The 20,509-nt window shown below is 40.5% G+C and overlaps 1 long non-coding RNA gene, 3 other non-coding genes and 1 pseudogene across 4 annotated transcripts; all 5 read right to left on the bottom strand.

The window, feature by feature from the left end:
• Positions 1-521: 521 nt before the first annotated feature.
• LOC121646412 lies at positions 522-15,724 on the bottom strand. Its single transcript, XR_006011632.1, has 6 exons — positions 15,705-15,724; positions 15,268-15,322; positions 14,091-14,168; positions 13,859-13,990; positions 13,806-13,824; positions 522-662 (listed from the first exon to the last, which is right to left on the bottom strand). It is a non-coding gene; the product is annotated as an uncharacterized LOC121646412 (long non-coding RNA).
• LOC121646768 lies at positions 2,909-3,072 on the bottom strand. The gene has a single exon (XR_006011708.1). It is a non-coding gene; the product is annotated as a U1 spliceosomal RNA (small nuclear RNA).
• LOC121646774 lies at positions 4,145-4,335 on the bottom strand. Its single transcript, XR_006011712.1, has one exon. It is a non-coding gene; the product is annotated as a U2 spliceosomal RNA (small nuclear RNA).
• Positions 15,725-17,190: 1,466 nt separating the features above from the next.
• LOC121646745 lies at positions 17,191-17,354 on the bottom strand. Its single transcript, XR_006011689.1, has one exon. It is a non-coding gene; the product is annotated as a U1 spliceosomal RNA (small nuclear RNA).
• A 1,042-nt stretch (positions 17,355-18,396) lies between these two features.
• On the bottom strand, positions 18,397-18,570 carry LOC121646778 (annotated as a pseudogene).
• Between the last annotated feature and the right edge of the window lie 1,939 nt (positions 18,571-20,509).

The following is a 20,509-nucleotide window of genomic DNA, read 5'->3' as shown; positions in this document are numbered from 1 at the left end:
TACAACAGGTAAATTATACATTGGACTGCAGTGAGGGGGTTCAGCAGGTCTAGATAATCCCACTCCAATAATAAATAAATGCCAGTTTGCCAGTTTTGTGTACATTATATCCATTTAGGTCTGATAACAAAGCAAACCAATTTTATCCCTTTCAGTAAACCAATGTGTCACAACTTAGATGATTACGTAGAAAGAGCTCCACCTTGTTTACTTGAGCAAGCAGTTGTGTTCACAGAGAACATCTTAAACATCACAGAGATGCACCCATTCTTTATGTAATGTCCTCAGTTTTTTATCCAATTACTCAAATAATTGTCAGAATAAAAATATGGAAATCATGAATTTGTGCCTCTTTATAATAATCAGATGTCTGTGTGAAGCTTCAACACAGCTGTTTGGTTTACTTTCCCAGGTGATGCATATTTATACCAAACACAAACAGAGCCTAACTTATTTTATTAAACTACTGAACAGCTACTGACTAAAGTTCTTTTTATTTTCTTTTTATTTTTTTACCTTCCTTAGATGGACATGCAGCCACCATTTCAGCGTCAGCTCCTTCAGCTCCCAGTGTACTCTTTAAGGTCGTCTTTCACCCATCGGTTCGCTGCCTCTCTTTATTGAGAGGGTTTATCATCTCTGCTCTCTGCTTGCTGAGAATCCTGGAATCACATGTACAAAATGAATACAAATATCATTCATATCACGTGATAAAGTATACAGAGAGTTTCCTACAAGTCTCCATCATGTTAGAGGCCAACATCTGCAGGTGAGTCTATGATCAGGAGAGGTTAAAAAATTACACCTTTCAGGAGATGTGGGAACTCTACCACCAGTACACTGTGCAAAAGTACCAACCAGAGCAGTTTACAGACAAGCAGAGAAAAAAAGCCTACAGAAAACCTGAAGTCTGATCCAAACCCTCGTTTAGTTAAGTCAGATATTAAAACTTGTTTATTTGCCAAAAGTTTTGACTGAGAAGGGAAGGTTTTTCTTTTAAAATATATTTTCTTGCATATGTAAGTAAACAGTGATGATGGTGATAATGATGCATATGATGATGATCTATATACATAATGTAAGTCTGAATATTCTCGTGTGTTTCATTTAATCATTTACAGCCTATTGGGTTGCTCTATAAATTAAATGTGTTATGTTAATAAATTTGCCTCGAACAAGAGGAGGTTAGACACAACACTGAACGGACCACGTATAACCTATAACCTATAACGGTGATCCTTCGTGATGACCTGGAAGTAAAGCTGAAATGGTAGCTACATACACACAGTCAGTAAATTCATATGAAGTGGCTTCAATAAAATAACTTTTATTGTGTTTAGAATAAATGTGTCTTCTGTAAGAGTGAACAAAACAGCTGCGTTAAGTTTAACACACACACACACCTGATAAGTACGAAGCACTTAGTTTGTATATTCATCCCAATGTAATTTCCATTAAACAGTATGAGGAGAGAGCGCTTGCTGGTATTTGATAAACAAACCACAAGGCTCGTTGGTTTTGATGGACCATTAACCAGGCCAGATCTTTAAGCATGTTGCTTAATGGTTTGCAGTTTACGTTATTCCATGTTGTTTTACACAATTCTTCTGTTAGTTTTCCTACTGGTGTTAGTCTTTGCAACAATATAGTTTTTCTTTTACTTTTTGTCTTGTGATAACGTCTGCTAAGCCATGTTGCAAAATTTTTAGGACTGTTTTATAAACAATGGGACAGTCTTCTGAATAAGGAATGTTTAAGCTGACTCTTTTTTTCCATTCTACCATTATTTTACGACCTGTCCAAAATCTTGCAAAGAAAGTCCAAGCAGGTGTGCTTCTGTTATTAAGGCAGGCTTTAAGGATCGGAGTCAAGAACATGGCTTTTAGTTTGCTTCGATTTCTGGGACTGCCCTTTCTCCTTTCTCTAGTGGTCTATACATTATATCTCTCTTTAATTTCTCATGCTGGCCGCCCCATATGAAGCAAAATATTGTTTTTTGAAGTGTAGCTATTGTCGCGTATCGTGGTGGAAAGGTAACTGCCAAATGGGCTAATGATGCCACAACCTCTCCTTTTACCACCAAGATCTTACCCAGCAGTGACAGTTCTCTTTCTTTCCATTGGTATAGTTTTCCTTGTATTTTTGGTTTGTTTTATTTCCCTCCAGTTTAGGTAAAATATTTCTCTCTTTTGTTTGTTTACTTTTGTTCCTGATGCCAGAGCAAATTTATCACAAACATTCAAAGTCTCTCTAATGGAGTTATTATTAGACATTAAAAGGGTTAAATCATCCATGTACAAACTTAATTTTGCTTCCCGTCCTCTCCTGTTCCCTTTATTTTTTTGAGCAGTGTATGTATATGTGTGTGTGTGTGTGTATATATATATATATCTATATATATGCATGTGGAGTTAAATTGTGGAATTCATTACAGAGCAAAAGATGTGTGTAAATATTTTTCAGTTTTAAAAAAAATTATAAAATAGAATATTCAAAGCGTATGAACTTGATGAACGATGGCCTATTATGTAGGTTGTAAATAAATGTGTGAAAGCTGATTTTTTTGTAAGGTGTGTCATGTTTAGGTATACGTTTTTCTTTTACCTGCTGCTTTTCTAGCATGGTGGTGCATTGACATGTGCTTTTGATGTGTTTTATTCCATTTTAGGTTGCTTGTACATAGCCATGTGCAAAATAAATTTCTTGGGAGAAGAAAAGAAGCTGTCTCCTCGTTTCAATGTGGAAATTGCTGGTATTTGATAAACAAAGCCCAGTTATAAACAAAGCAATGTACTCATACAGTGTGACAGCTATACAACGTAGTTACTAATGACAAAGAAGTACAGCCACTCAATTAACAAAACAGTCATTGGTAAATACTACCTTGATTTTCCTTCAACAGTACAATCAGGGGAGAGCGCGAACGCAGTCCCCCACTACCAGAAATTATGCAGTCGAGATTCCCACATTTGGGGAATTCGCAGGGGTCAGCACAACCGGAGTGCAATGGCTGAGCCTCACCCTGGGTGAACCACCTTCATGATCATGGTATCTCCCCTGCCAGGTAAGTATGAGTTGTACAACTCACGGCCAGGAGGGTCATTCATACACATACTAAAATAAATCATGGTATTACCTGTCTATAAACTAACTAAACCACAGCATACAGAGGACGTTATTACACAAGATTTTGCTATAGGTGTAGGTTTATGTAAACACTAAGACATTGTTATTTATTTTGTTTAAAAAAAGACTGATGTTTCCCATAATGCAATGCTGTTCATGAACCGCAAAAAGCTAACTGAAAATCACCCTGTTTTACAGTTTTGCTGCCCTGCAAGTGACTAACAGCCTAGCAGAGAGTTCAACTAGACCAACAGTGAATCCAACTTCAACCACAAACTGTTTACACATCTGACATCCAGAGAAAAGAATAAAAACACAAACATACAAGTCACATGTTCTGTTCTGCTAACAGGGCTACCACTTCCTGTTTCTTTGTTATCTGGTGTTGGGAAACAGACAGTCCTGCTGCTGCTGCCTCCTGTTGTTTTGGAGTGTAAACAATGTTAGTTTATGATGGGATTTAACACAATATACATAAAAAGCACATCTAGGTTTTTTACTAACCACAAATATACTTTAATTACTTGGCTTACATCAACTATCAAGTACCATCAACTAATTTAAACGGTCGTCAGGCTGTAAAAATACAACTTACGGTGCGCTGCTGCCATCTAGTGGTGAACAGATGTAACTGCATATTTCAACCATGCAGTGTATAGAACTATACACTATAAGAACTAATACACACCATGACTTCTAAGCTACTAATAATTCTTTAAGAAAGTAAATCACGGTTTATTTGGGTGTATCTGACAAAGGGTGTTTAATTGACTGCAGTAGTGTGTTATATAAAATCTACAGGTAGGACTTATACATTTCAGATCAAATCATAGAGCAATGAAACCGTGCTTAGTTCATGTTGTAAATACGGGAAGGCCAAACACAATATATTCCTTCACCAGCCTGACGGAGAAACTAAAGGTGGCATATCTCGCATTTATGGCACACCATCCTTACACTGCTGTACATTCAATCCTGTAGGTAGAACAGCACTAATTCACACTTAACATTTTAAGAGAGGGGGTGCACCGTTCCTGGAAGTACTGCAATACCAGGTCGATGCGTGGAGTGGACGGAGCAAGCCCCTATTCCATCTCCCTGTCCCAAAAATCAATTTAATATATGGTCCCCGGGTAGGGGACGTATCAGATATTAAACTGATAAGAACAGATACTACACTTGATCTTAGCCAAAAGGCCGAGAAGCGATAACCCATTAATTCTCAGAGGCAATCTTGTCATTCTCCGCCACACCTTTCTAACTCACGGATTGGAATAATAAAAATTCTGAAAAATTCACACACAGCCCAGATAAGCTCAGAATAAGTACACTAATGATCGACAACACAGATTATAAAACACTGGTGTTATGCATTCGTAAGTTAAATGAACCGATATCCACAAAGGCAGCTTCATGTTACTTCCTGGACACGTGGTACCGTTTAGTCCAATAGCAAGCAAAGAGACATTAAGCTCCTAAAAACACTTTTTATCTGCAGATATGTTTAAATATATGCATCACGTTGATATGTACGGATAAGCGGTTTTTATGCTGAACTCTATTCAGTGAATTGAAGTTTTTGGAAGCGATAAAAAAAGTGTTTTACAATACACGCTCATTACAACAAAGGCAGCTGCAGCGGTCTCTAATGGCGAACAGCGCTAACCACACGCTTCATGTTTTCCAATACACACATGGCTGCAGACACGCTGACGGTCAAAAACCAACTGCCAATTAGGTGATTGAATTAACTAAAAACATGACAGACTATAATTGGTTTAATTTTTATTTATTTATTTTAAGAAACACCGACACAAATTAACTCTAAGGAGTTTCCCAACTACTTAAAAAGCACCAAAGGTAACTTGTACGCATGTAACGTCTCTGGGATTAACTGGACCCTGACACTCCATACCTCCACCTTTTACGCCACTGAAATTGCATTTGCGAACCATGTAACTTTTCCTTACCTTTTTGCAAAATTTTCAGGAGTGAGTACGGTTAGGTTTACTTCAGTAACTTTGAATATGTCAGCATGAAGTGCGGGGCGTTAGCTAGCTTAGCTATCCGCCGACAGAAACCATGTTGCATCAGCACAAGTAGCACAAATGTAACTTTAACGTATTTTTTTAATGTTACCACGACAGTCTGTCTTTAAATTAAGAGTTAAAATACTTAATTCTATATAATTATTTATTAAACATTAACTCACTGCGTCTCTTTCTTCGTCTTCGCGAGTCCGTCACTCGACCCTCCCGTGACAGAACAATGGCGCAGTAGTCAACCTGCATCGTGTATTATATCCTGCGCATGCGTACATCTCGTTCCGTATTTAGCTAGCTGGACAAAAACTGTGAAATGATATATACCAAAAATAAAACGAAAATTGATACCAAATTATATATATATGTCCATTCGCTGTTGCCTTCTATAGTTGAAACTATTCATAACGTATATATTATAAATTCAGTGTGCTTCATACAATGATGGCTACTCCACCAAACCTTTAATTTTACAGACAAGGTGAAAACATGGCTATTGTTGAAGGAAAAATCATTACTGAGAAATATTGAAACATTAAATGTACCAATTAGAGAGAAAATATATTTAAACGATATTTATATTTAGCCTTAATGTTACGACCCAATATAAGGAGTATGTTTGGGCGTAACAAAAAAAAGAACGTTGAGGACAGATGGTTGGCAGTAGCCGTAACACTTAATGCATCCACCTGGGTTTACTTTTGCACAGGCAGTATTTTGCATTCTGTATTATTATGCATGCTTCAAATTTTCAGTTCACTTTAATCTCCAGCTCCTGCAATAGATCACAGCTACATGCAAACTTTTATTGTATTTTTTACTGTGTACTTGAATATGGTTACAAACATTCTCCTTCTTATCCAGTTTGAGGAAGAGAGATAGAAAAAGGAGGGGAAAAATACATTCTGGATCAATAACTTTTTGTTGTGACTAAGAAGTCTCATTTTTCATTGTTTCTCTCCAAGCTATCAAGTTAAACATCTTCCTGCAACTCTCTTAGTGTGTTATTATATTATGAATTTACTGGTTCTACAAAATAATCTCTTTTTTTTTTATCTAAAAAGTGTGGGTTAGATGCCTAAAACCATGTGAAAATCTGTCATGTTTGTGTTTGTATTGAGCAGTCTTTTGTGACATTTTAATTTATCTTAGAGTATATTCTAACAAGCCATAAATCTTGTATGCTGGATTTTTACAAAGCTTCATCTACTGTTTAACCCTCTTATTATTCAGGCTTTATACAGCATTGAGTTTTAGTATTAGACATTTTGTATCCTCAAACAGTTTTACAAGTCTTGTTGTTTTGATGTCAACATACCATACCTTACCTTACCTTACCATACCATACCATACCATACCATACCATACCATACCATACCATACCAAATGTATTTATAAAGGATTACAAAACAATCACAACTGAAACAAAGTGCCTCACACAAGTAAAGTCAGGACCAGGCATGTCTCATTCGTACATTTTTGTTCATATTAGCTGCTTAGCTTATATATATATATATATATATATATATATATATATATATATATATATATATATATATGTATTAGTGCATCAGTGCTGGGAACCAATAAAAAAATTAATCACAATTAATCATATTATTATGTACAAAACGTCCTTTTCCTTTAAAAGAAGGCCTACTGCTATATCCTCCTGACTACCAGTAGTTCAAATTTGTCCTCTGTGGGGACATTTGTAAACTTGTACATTTGTGAATATCTCCCACCCACTGCATTCTACTGAGTTAACTCCTTTTGCTATCTACAGGGGACGTTTAGGGCTTTTCAATGATACCAAATGTGAAGGGGTGGGGCTTTAGTACCTTTTGGTAACAAAAAAATGTGATTGGACAGTATTTTTTTTCCTGGTAGTCAAGAGGATATGAAGAAAACGCAGTAAATTTTGGTTTACAAACACTACATCAGGGGTGTGCAACCTGTGGCTCCGGAATTGCAAGTGGCTCTCTGGACCTTCCACAATGGATCTTCATACATGGCTAAAAAGGCTGAAGAACTAACTAATGTTTTTAAATATAGATATAATTGTTGTGAAATGTTCAATGAATAGTGATGTTTGATATGTCTACTTTACTGAGTATGACTTTGTCTGTATTCATAATTAGTTGCTGTTATAATTCTGACATGCACAGGAATCGTTTAGTTTCTTAAAACTATGACTGTCTTATTTTGAAATGTTTTAATTTGAAGTTCTAGAAGTGACTGTCTTAGAGGGGAAAAAAGGGCGTTTAATATGTCGGTAGAGAAATGTGTGTTTCGTTGTTCCTGTTTACTTAAGGTTTGAAGTAAAAGTTTAAAGACATCCGTATTGCCTGATTTATGAAGCTCCAGTTACGTGACATTTTGGTACCGAAACCCGGGACCTAACTGTAAAACTCTGAACTCATTTGAAGCTGGAAGCAAACACTGATGGAGCTGCATTGTGCCCCCTGCTGGAAAAAGCAGGGCCCACGCTGTCCGGCCCCTCTCCGTCATCCTGCTTAGCTCCTCTCCCTCTATTTTGTCGTTCTTTGTTTTCCCCGTTTTGATTTTTTTCTGCGCTTATGTACTTTGCCGGGGGTGCCAGGGTTTGTTTTAGGGCTAGGTGGATAGATCCAGCCATCAATATCATTGATAACAGGAGCAGTATCGACATCCATCCATACCGGCGTGATGAGGCCTTCCGCACCGAGTCTCATTCCAAGTATGATGCATTCAAGTCTGCACTTGTAGGGCTGTGCTGGCCTACAACCGCACAGACCTGGAGCTGCTCATCAAGGCAGTCAGAGCCAAGGACCCGACAGCCATGAGGTCCGTGACAGATGAGGATGTCATCCACAATTTCATTTCCAGGGAGCAGCTAAAACACCACGTGCGGCGGGTCACACTAGGGGTGCACGACACTTTCAGGCTCATCCATCAGGCCATTGAGGAGCTGTAAGGTCCTGCTGGGCTGGATGAAAGTGGAGTCAGCCTCTCCAAGACACCTGGTATGAAAGACCTCACACCAAAAGTCATTACTTTATTAGTAATTACGGTGTAAACAAAGTGAACATAATCCGTTTATGTGTTTGTTTGTCATGCATTTACAGCAGCCATTGATGAGTTATGGGCAGCACAGCAGCAGTACCTGGAGTGCATCCAGGACCCACCAGACCTCATCATGTATAGGGTGGCCCGTACCACGACCATCAACAGTGTGGATGTGCCCTTTTATAAATGTCTGTGTGGGAATAACAGCCTGGAAGTAGGGATGGTGAAACCGAGGCCTCATTAATCATCGAGTCAACTTTGACCCCAATGCTTGAAAATGGCTTAGTGCTCTGAATCATTTGACCAGGTCAAAGAGCTCCATCTGCTGGCTGTGTGCGTCTGATGCAGTAGAAAAAAAGCGTTGACACGACTTCCTCACTGCACATTGGTCATCCCTGTCTCATCTGTTAACAAATGTTCATTAAAGGATACGTTTTCTACCATGAGTGAATATTTATTTTCTGGCTTCCAGGCTGGAAGGATTCCACAAAGCTTTACCCCACATGATCCCAGGTAAACAGGAGTAGTGAGGGTACTTTAACATTTCAAACATGTTAAATTGTTACGGATGTCTTTCATTATGATGTCCAGGTCTCCACTGTGCAGCAAGGCCCTGTCAGGTTTACCTGATAAGCAGCATTGCACGCTGCAGTTCTGACGCAGTGTTTGGTGGTAGAGGTCGGCTCATTGACCGCCTCAACACCTGCTGTCAGCAGCTGTTTGGTGAGACTGTGGAGGGAAACTTCGGGGTTCCTGCTGATGGCGCCTTTATAGAGCTGCTTGGGCTGGAATACCTCTTTAGTCAGAGCTCCGGAGAATCAGGTCCCTTTTTCTGAAGGGCATTGTGAAGGAAGGACCCAGTGCAGATGAGGTGTTTCAGCCCATGACAGCCTGACCCAGATGAGGCTTAAAAGAATGAAGGTGAAACATGACGATGTGATGGAGGCTGTGCTGCCCCACATCACCCTCACCAGCGTCAGAACTGCTGTTGTTCACCCTCTGGCTTTTCTGGGCAGTGATGTGATTGTTAAATTTAATCCCAGAAACCAGGATCTTTACATTTCTGTAAATAAGCTGGTGTTAGACAAGTGGCAGATTTTAAACTGTTGCTTCTTTGCCAGGAGTTAAATTGGCCAGTAAAGCGTTTAAGTCTAGTGCAGAAGGAAGAGAACAGAACCAGACAAACAACAATGTATTGTGCAGAATAAAACATATAGAGTTCAAACAACATTAGTGGAAAGGCCATACATACTTAAACCATAACTATTATATAATACTATATAATAAATAATTATAAATATAATGAATTACATTATATAATAAACATCAAATGTTTAATATGCAAGATGATAGCAAAGCTATTTTCCATCTTTAGTCTCTTGGCAGGACAACACAACAATAATGATAACAGGAGATTATACAACCTGTATAAATAAAGGTTCAATAAATAAAAAAGCAATTAAGACCATTTATATCAAGCAATGATTTGTGTTTGTTTTAACAGGAGGATGTCTGCAGTCAAACCCTCTTCCTGACTTTTAGCTGCTGGAAACCTTCTGCTCTCCCCTGGTAAGCATCAGCCTGATAGAGGACAAGCTTTCCCCATCTACTGAAGTTATGTTTTAATCTAGATTATTTTAGAACTATTGTTTTTTTTAATCTTATTTATTTTAGAACTGTGAGATGTAAGATTTTATAATGTGCTATACAAAAATTGTATTGTGAATATGATTATAATTATCATTATTTCTACAGAGCAGAGGAACAGTCTTCTCAAAGCTTGGAACACAGTGGAGCATGACAAGCAGCCTCAGCAGTTCAACAAGCTGTACAGACAACACGTTGTACTGTCGGACTAAAAGGGACGACCTGGTTGAAGCGGCAGTGATACCGAAAGTGCAGATGGCCAAACGCTACGCCCCAGCACAAGAGATCAGCGTTCATAACAACATGTACACTCATGTACACGCTTGTCAAACTGTTGCAGCTACAAAGACCTTAAGAGTCAAAAACCAGCCAGGAGAAGAGCCGCATCCTGAAGGCATACGGGAGGATCCAGCACTGGATTTTAGTGGAGGATCCTGTCCTCTGCAAAGCTGGGATTCCTCTTCCAAAAATAAATGCGATCCTATCATCCTACAGTTCCACCCCCACCTGACTACCCTTTGATGAAGGGATGAAGGTTTTGAAGGGAAGAAAAGCTCTGCAACCACTACCATCACCAGGCCTGTACCCTCTGTCTGCATCTACAGCAGCCCTTCAGATTCCAGGTCCCTCTGCTCGACCCATACTACCTGCTAGTCCAGTGAGTCCTGAGATAGCCGGTCCGTCCGCATTAGATTTTAACTTGTGCCCGTCACCTGTACCATCACCAGCCATTTGCACTCTCCGGCTACACCAGCGGCTTCCTCTGAAATTGCAGGTCCATCCACACAGCTCACAACACCAGGCTGTCAGGTGATCCCTGTAATTGCTGGTGCTTTAAAAACAGCACCTCCAGCTATCCCTCCACTGACTGCCACCACCACATTTCCCAGCACTGGCAGTCATTCATCCTGGATAAGAGCTACGCAGTACAAGCACAAGCAGAAGGAGCACTTCTCAGAGGTTGGAGCCAAAGTGTCACCGGTGCAAAAAGTTCCTGTTTGTACAATCTGCGGCCAACTGATACAGGGACATAAAAAATACAAAAAGACAGCATTCTGCCCAGTTTAGATGATGTCCCCTTTAAAAGGTCTGGACAACAGTCTTTGAGAGCTATGAATACTTTAACCATGTTGTTGACAAGCTGGAGGACTGAGGATGTTTTAGAGATCTATAAATTATATTTATTATAAAAAATAAATCCAGATACTAACATTTAGTATCTAGTTAAATATTAATTAGCACGGGTATCCATACTTACATGTCCCCCCCCTCTGTCATACCAAAAATAGTACTTAACACCATCCTTAGTATCGCAAGGAGTTTAAAATTTAGTATTTTAACAATCCGACTGTAAATATTGTACAATACTAACTTATTAATATAGATTGTAACATGTAAATATGTTCATTTTAATCATGTTTGCTGTTCTGCTGTGATCTGAAAACACAAAATTTCCTTCTGACCTGATTCTAAATAGTTTTTTATTCAGGATAGAGAAGTACTTCTAAGCAGCATCCAACCAATCAAAGATACAGATTACCGACATCCTCTGTGGTATAAATACATGGCATGTTAGAAAAGACAAGTATATTTTTAATAAAAAATATTTTTTATAGCTGTTATAACCCCTATGATGAGGTACAACAGTGGTTCAGGGTTTCCCTTTGCCCGGACTCGGAGCCAGGCCTGGAGGTGGGGTATGGAAGCGGGTGCCTGGTGGCCGGGCCTTTGTCCCTGGGGCCCATTCGGGCTCAGCCAGAAAGGGTAACATGTGGACTCACCACCTGCAGGAGGGGCTGTAGGAGTCGGGTGCATTGTGAGTTGGGCGGCGGCCGGGTCTACATGTGTACTCTTACCCAACCAGTCTACATGTGCTTTATGGACCTGGACAAGGAGTTGTACCGTGTCACCGAGGAGTCCTGGAGCAAGTCAGATTTGTTTCCAGTGAGGGTCACACTCTGCCAAGGCTGCCCTATGTCACCGATTCTGTTCATGACTTTTATGGAAAGAATTTCTAGTTGCAGCTGAGGTGTTGAGTTTGGTGGCCTCAGTATTGGGTCCTCCACAACGACAGGAACTAGATGAGGGGGATCGGGCATCTAGTCAGGAGGCCTCCTGGACGCCTTCCTGGTGAGGTGTTCCAGGCACATCCCTCCGGGAGGAGATCCATTGGGTAGACCCAGGACATGCTGGAGGGATCTCTGCTGGCCTGGGACGCACCGGGATCCCCATGGATGAGCTGGAAAATGTGGGCGGGGAGAGGGAAGTCTGGGCTTCTCTGCTTTGACATCTCGACCTGACCCTGGATAAGCAGTAAGAAAATGGATGGATGGATGAATAAAACTAGCAAGTGAATAAATTGTATTATATTTAATTATATGATTGCAATAATAATGTCCTAATAAAGTGCTTAGATTAAGACTCGACAGCCACTTGTCCAACAGGTTTGTGCCGTTTCCCTGCTCCAACACACCTGATCAAATTAAATGGTCCTCCCAAACAGATTTTTAAGCTCTGCACAACCCTGTTAATGAGCCATTAATCTGAGTCAGGTGTGTCGCAGCAGGGAAATTTCAATCCTGCAGCACAGCAGCCCACGAGAAGCAGAGCCGATAAGCCCCGGCTTTGATGGCATAAGCAAGTAATGCTGGGCTCACACCAAACGATTTTCACGGTCGCAGACTAAAAACGGAAGTCTTTAGGAAATCTTAGGAGTCTTACTGGAGTCACAGCGTGCTCCCGTCCTCTCAAACGTTAGGTTTAAGGCGGTAATCTGCGTTGTTTCATGTCAATCTTTTCCTAGTCTTGGGTCTGCGGCAATATAAAACGTGTTTGATATTATTTTAAGTCGCAGTGACGCAACACAATCAACAACCAATAGATGAGCTCTGACAGAAGCAACAACAGCTCCCAACAGGTGTTTCTCCAATTATAACAAACTTTTCCTGCTAAAATTATCCCGTACAAAATCCTAAAAAGTATTTACACACCTAAAGTATTAACCTAACACCCCAAAAATAAAGTAAACCCAAAACCAATATACAAATAAATTCCCTCTAACTCCTCTGTCTCATGGTTTCTCCCAAACCATAAAAGAATGCCGAGGCCACCTGAAACCCATTTGCCCAAACCTGTGGAGTCAGGTGAGTCAACACCATTACACTATTAATTTACCGTTACACTTCACATATACACACAATGCTCCTGTCTATCACCCTCAAAGACTAAAGACTCTTTCACGCAGACAAAATCAGTTGTATTAGTATTCCCTTCTTCAATAAACAACTAAACATTCTGTGTGCGACTGTGCTTTTCTTGAGTACCAAACTGTGAATTAAAGTGCAAAAACGGCATAAACAAGCTAATTACAATAATTTATACTACACAGTCCACGTAATGAACCTCTGCTTCATTACAAACGTTGTAGGTGGACCATCCAGAAAGAGGAGCGGATGGTTATTACGAAGTAAACGTCTGCTGTGGATCATTTATGTGTTTCAGTATAATGATCTAACAAATGAGAGAAGAATAGAAACTCATTCATCCCTCCAGATGCTGACGAGTCGGTGTAACAGCTGGTGGAGATGCAAAGCCACACTTAATAATGATGTGATTCCTATTTGATCCTGGAGGGAAACTCCCCTTGTTTGCTTTGCTGTGGGCAGATCAGCCCTGTTTGATATCAACTGTCCAATATATCACATAAAATGCTAAAAGAATCTAGTTGGAGTCTTATAAATAGTGTTTCACAGTCTTTGTCAAATCTCAGTCTGAGACTAGACACTTGTCGTTAGATGTGAGCAGGTGTGAGCTGGTAGTTTCTAGAGTCTTTTCCAAATCCTTTTAAAGTCTTCTGATGTAAGCCCAGCATAACTCATCAAATATATTATTACTTAAACAGTAATAATACTCGATAACTTTTTAAATATGTCATTACTTAAATACCTTAAAAATCACTGAATACCTTATTACAAAATCTACGGAGGGCAGAGCTCCACTTGAAATGCGTACATGGGATTTCTAAGGCCCCTGGTCTGCATTTTGAAGCCACCACTTCCTGCACAGCATCTGCTGACTGCGGTCCTCCACGTGGCCAGGTAATGACACTGTGCTTTCAGCTGCAAGCCAGCCTGTGGAAAGCAAGTGAGATACAAAGAAAAGAAAAATCAAAAATTAAAAGTCTTGTAAATAACCATTCATTACAGTAATACTATTTTCAAAAGATGATACCTGATGAGTGTGATCTTTCATCGTGGCCATGTGACTTCACTCAACATCTGCAAGCAAGTCTGAGGAAGGACGCACCATCTGAACTTAATGAGAGCAAATCTGGATTGAAACCGCTTTAAATCTACTTCTTAAGGGTAATAAATACTTTGTATGACATTATCTTGGACCTAAGACAGCCAAACACTCCCCATCTTACATAAAGCATAAAAAATGACACAGGTATAAAACACCTGATCAGTCAATCATAAATAGTGACATTTATAATATAGATGGCATGTCATTTCTCCTCTGCTCGGGTGGTGTTCGGCCCTGATGTGGTGAGACTGCCACCAGCTGGCAGAGAGCGTCAACTACTGGCCAACACCATGTTACACACATTATACATTTACTTTCCCCCACAATTTATGTTATCTACACTTAAGTGATCCAACATACATGTATCTAAAGGACTGCAGTAATAGAATCAGTCTAGTTCCTGGATCTTATGAAATTAACAGCACAGTTATTTTCTCCTCAATTCTGTTATGCATGGATTTACCACCGCAGCATTAACCATGAACGAGTCCCATATTTGCATCTGTACGTGGGATTTGAATCCCTGTACTGTGATTCACACTCAAACATTAAGTCCTTTATCGTTTTTAAGGAAAATTAATTAACATTAGTTCCAAATATTTTAAAGTCAGAGTAACAAGCTTTAACCAGTCTCTTTTAGATCCGTATTTCCTCTCAAGATATTTTTCTTGAAAATGCTTCAATGAATTCAAACAATTCAGACGACCTGACGAGAAACAGAAGACAGTTTCTTTTACTGTCCATGCACCAAGAAGACGACTGTGGAAGCATGCAGCTGAATGTTGATGTATAAATATTGTAATATGTAGTCCAAATATGGACATAATTTAAATGTACTGCATGAAAAACAGTTGACAGTGTGTCAAGTTTTTCATACATTTTGTGCAGTGTTTCTCAGCCTATAATCACATCTGAAGACAATAATGTCAACAAATCAGACGTCCTTCACTGATCCCAGATTCCAGTGTTGCAGCAGCATTATAGAATAAGAAAAAGTAAAAGAAGAAATCCTCAGTGATTTGATCTGCATCCAGTCTGAGGTGGTCTGGCAAATAAATGAGTGACCATATTCACATAAAAGGAAAATGTCTCCTGGACTCACCTTGCATACTTCCACACAAAGCTTCCATCAGGATTTTTGTCTTGCTGGGCTGCGACTGACGGGAAAAAAAACAAAAACAAAACATTACTCTGAAGTTCACCTGTCGCAGTTGTGTTAATACATATTAAATAAATTGTATTCGTGTCTGCAGAACTGTCATACACATCCATTTACTTGTAAGAAAAAAACTGGTTAAAAGGAACAAAAACACCAGTAATCAGTCATTTCCACTGTCTGGCTGAGGTTAGGGTTTCCCACACATAGACCAATGTGAGGCGCAGAGCCACAGAATCAACTCCAAGCTCCACAGATTCCACCCCGCCGCTCCTTGATGCTGCCCCATGCATTTAATCTGAATGTTGTAAGAAAAGTCTTCATTAGCTCTATTGGTGGCTCACAACCGCTCAGTGTGGATCAACTGACACATGCACACGTACTGACAGCTGATACACCCGCTACTCCTCTCCATGCACAATACACGAAGCCTATCAAAAGAAAACCAAAGCAGCAGGATATTTATCGCAGAGAAGACGGCTGGCCACGCCTGAAGTTTACCAAAGGATTGGGCTTGGCGTGTGTGTGTGTGTATACGTGTGTGCGTGTGACTGTGTGAAAGATTTCATTGTTTTTATTCTTATGTTTTTAATCATGTAATGAACTTTGTGTTGCTTTAGAAATAAAGTTTGATTTGATTTGTTTTGATGAAGGCAGTGTAAAAATTTGTAAATAAAAAGAATGGCTCACAAATGAACGGCTCACAGCTGTGAATCGGTTCCCATTGTTCATTTAAAAGAGTCGTTCAAAAGAATTGATTTGTTCATGAAAGTCACATCTCTATAAGATTAAGATGAATAATAGTTGAGATAGGCTACAGTAGGCTATAGGCCCATACAGAGGCAGTGCACCAGTGGGGGATGTGGGTGTTTTGACACCTACACTTTTCCAGGTGAGAAGGTTTAACACCCACACGTTTTCCGCTGCGTTTCTGCTGGTTTTATTTACTTTGCACAGCTTTGCTCAAACGTTGCTGCTTTAGTTGCTCTCTGCTTCTGCGCTGCATGTCTGCCTCCTCCCCTCCCTCCCTCTCTCTCTTGTTGCTCCTTGAATCACGACGTGACTGTTGGTGATCAGCTGATCCGTATCGTCTCTCTTGCTTGTTTATCATTCAGCTCGTGTTGAGGAGGAGGAAACTAGCAGGATATTGATGTGAAACGGTAGCCTGCTTTAATTGGATAGCCCATGGTTTGCATTTATTTGATATTATTTTCATTATTAGCTGAAGTCTGCAGAAGCCACAGCTGTGAAGTCTGCTGGTTATAATACAGTCAAATGGATCAGTTTCAGATATCAACAGCAAGATCAAACAAGAGGATGTCCTCTCTAAACCAGTGGTTTACTTTTAGGAGCCATGAATGTGGTGAAGGGAAATTATGAACAGGTTCTGAAATACAAATCACAGCAGGATCCTTCTCTAACCAGGTGGTTGAAAGGTGACAACAAGGATCTAGGGGTGGGTCTAGAAAAGCTTTGATGAGCTTTTTTAAGTAACACATTTTAGAAAATAATTAGCTGATTATTACAACTTGAGACGTCTTAAATTTGTAAAAAAAAAAACAGCCAATGATATTTTTCTGTGTTGATGTAGAGCAACATAATGAAGAGCATTATATGATGCATTTAGTGACACTTGGTACATGTGAAGTTCACCTAAGTGAAGGTTAATTTACACCTAACTAACAATTCATTACCCCTAGCATGCCTTTCTATGCAGATAAACAGCCCTCTGACGGTAAAATGACATTTTATTTGACATGTTTTAATAAAGTATGATCAAATATAACATCTACAGCTGCATATTTAAATCACTACTATCCACTCACATTTCATGAACGTCTCTACACAGTTTTTATTTAACAGTGCAATCAGGGGAGAGCGCGAACGCAGTCCCCCACTACCAGAAATTATGCAGTCGAGATTCCCACATTTGGGGAATTCGCAAAGGTCAGCATAGCCAGAGTGCAATGGCCAAGCCTCGCCCTGGGTGAACCACCTTCTTGATCATGGTGTCTCCCCTGCCAGGTAAGTATGAGTTGAATTACTCATGGCCAGGGGGGTCATCCATACACATACTAAGTTAAGTCATGGTATTATCCGTCTATAAACTAACTAAACCTGAGGATACAGGGGATGTTATTACACACACAATTTATGTATGGGTGTAGGTTTATGTAAACACTGAAAGATTGTTATTTTTTAAAATAAAACAAAAGACTGATGTTTCCCATAATGCAATGCTCTTCAGGAAACTCAAAATGCTAACTGAAACATTACCCAGTTTAATAGATGTGCTGCCCTGCAAGTGACTAAAAACCTAAAAGATGGTTCAAGTGGATCAATGGTAAATCAAACTTCAACCACAAAGTGTTTACTTCACTTTCTGACATCCAAAGAAAAGAATAAAAACACAAACACACGAGTCACATGTTCTGTTCTGCTAACAGGGCTACCACTTCCTGCTTCTTTGTTAGCTAGTACTGGGAAACTGACAATCATGCTGCTGCTGCCTCCTGTTGTTCTGGAGTTTAAACAATGTTAGTTTATGATGGGATTTTAACACAACATACATAGATATCACAACTAGCTGTTTTTAATCTCACATATGTCATTTAATTTCTTTTTATATTTATCAACCATGAAGAAAAGAGTCATTAACATGTTCATCAGGCTGTAAAACTACAACAACGAATACACGCTGCTTCCATCTAGTGGTGAACAGACGTAACTGCAGATTTCAACCATGCAGCGAATCTAAGCCCAGCTTCTGTACACACCATAGCAGCATGTCTTCTACGCTACTAGTAAGATTTGAAGCAAGCAACACGCTGTTTATCTGAGAAAGGGCGTTTCACTGAGTGCATTAGCATATTCTATAAAAAGCAGGCAGGAGTCGCAGATTTAGAGATGAAATCAGCAATGAAACCTTACAGCATGTTGAACTATTGTGCAGTTTTTAAATAGGAGAAAAGCAAATTTAACATCACCTGCCATAAGAAAAGAAGAAAAAAAAAAAAGAATGCCGCTAAATAAGAGAAAGGATTAGTGAGTTTTTTTTCCTTCGACATGAGGAGTAGGAGGTGCACCGTTCCTGGAGATACTGCAATACCAGGTCGATGCGTGGAGTGGACGGAGCAAGCCCCTATTCCATCTCCCTGTCCCAAAAATCAATTTAATATATGGTCCCCGGGTAGGGGACGTATCAGATATTAAACTGATAAGAACAGATTTTTTCTTTCGTAAGGCTTTATTTTCACATTGTTTCAACATTTACATTTACTTCACACATTATTTTACCCATTTCACGCATTGCCTGTATATTACTAGGAAAATCCATTCTTGATCTGTAAAACCTAATTAAAAGGTTAAAAAAAACAGCTATACAGATAAAAGCAATATACAGTGCACATACGTTAAAACTGGTAAAAGAACAGTGCTACTTTAAACTTTTAAAACATAGTTTCAAAGGATAAAAAAAAGAAGGGGAGGGGTGCAGCCCCCAGAAATCAGGTTCTCCATCGCTCTTATCTGCAGGAGCGGGGGGGCCCTTGTACCTACAAACGGGGCCTCCCCACCCCTCCAAACATTTGGTCTCTCGGGCCTCCTGTCTTGTGCTCAGGGGGGATCCCCCCCTTCCTGCTCCTTCCCTCCATCCACACCCGGAGGGCCAGGCCGCTGCTGCCTCGACCTTCCTCGTGTGGCTCCGGCTCCCTCGTCCGAAGAGGCACAGGCGATGCTTCTTCGCAGCTGCGTCCTAGGCCTGCTGCCTGCAGATGTTATTTCTTTTATCGTTTCTGCTGCCATCCGAATCACAGCTGCTGGGGGGATCTGCCTGTGCCTCCTTACCAGCAAGTTCCTGGAGGTCCACATGGCGTCTTTTATGGCAGCCAGGGTGAGCCACTGTTTAGCATACTCCTCTTTGCTAACCTTTCCTTGGTGGCCCACCCCGTACAGCACCAGCTGTGCTGAAAGGACCTCCCTTGCTGGTAAGTTCGGGAATTGCAGGGAGCCGGCTGTTGCCCACAGGTCTACAGCAGCAGTGCACTCCCAGAGCAAATGTCTCACCGACTCTGGCGCGCCACAACCAGGTCGGGGACAGGTTGCGGTCGCTGACATGCCCCGGGAGTGCATGACGGCCCTGACCGGGAGGATCCCATGAGCCACCATCCACGACAGGTCCCGGAGTCTGTTTGGAAGGGCGGGATGGCCCACGTTGCGCCAAACGGTAGAAGCCTCACCAAGGGTGAGACCGCGCACTAGACACACCGGTTCCCGCTCCTGCACACAAGAAACCATAGCACGATGATTAGTAAGAACATGCACATCCTCCCCCTCCAATGTAAAATCCTTTAAAAACTTTTGTATAAAAGCATACATGGGTGGTAAGTTAAAAGACACGGGTACTTTGAGATTCACCGGTATTATTTTCAGCCTTCTTAAGTAGGATCCCATCCAGAACCCCGTCATTGCTGCCGACTTGGGGTTTCTGGAGGGATCCGTGGCCTGACTAAGATGAATTGCAACATATCTACACCCAAGAAACAATTTCAGGTCTGGGACTCCTTTGCCACCCTTTTCTTTTGGCTTTTTCATTTCCTCCCTCCTTAGTTTCTCGCACTTTGAGCCCCACAAGAAGTGAAAAATGGCTTGATCCAGTTCTAAAAACACTCTCCTTGATGGAATAAAAACAGCACTGATCGATAAAAGCAAAGGTAAAATCACTGCTTTTATGATTAAAACCTTCCCTTCTATCGTCAGTCCTCTCAGTCCCCAGTAACCCAGTCTTTTCCTAACTTTCCCTAATACATCCGTCCAGTTTTTCTCCCCACCCCCCTCTTTGTCAAACTTAATACCAAGTATTTTTTGTTCTGTCTGGGTCACTGTCAGTGGGAGTCCCTGGGTCTCTATTGGATTCCATGGTCCGTAAAACTGCACACGAGTTTTTTCTCTGTTCAGTTTTGAGCCTGAAGCTTGCCCGAACCAGTCCGTTACGTCTAAAGTCCTATTTATTGATGACATATCGGTACACAGTATATTTAGATCGTCCATATATAATATTACCTTATTGGTCATTCCTCCACTCCCAGGGACTCCCACACCTTGGATTCTTTGGTCCCTTCTCAAGCCTTCTGCCAAGGGTTCTATACAGGCAACATACAGGAGGGCAGATAACGGACAACCCTGACGG

The sequence above is a fragment of the Melanotaenia boesemani genome, chromosome 9 (genome assembly GCF_017639745.1).
Source record: "Melanotaenia boesemani isolate fMelBoe1 chromosome 9, fMelBoe1.pri, whole genome shotgun sequence".
Lineage (NCBI taxonomy): Eukaryota > Metazoa > Chordata > Actinopteri > Atheriniformes > Melanotaeniidae > Melanotaenia > Melanotaenia boesemani.
Note: the sequence above shows the minus strand (reverse complement) of the source record. Positions and strands in the feature narration are given on the sequence as shown.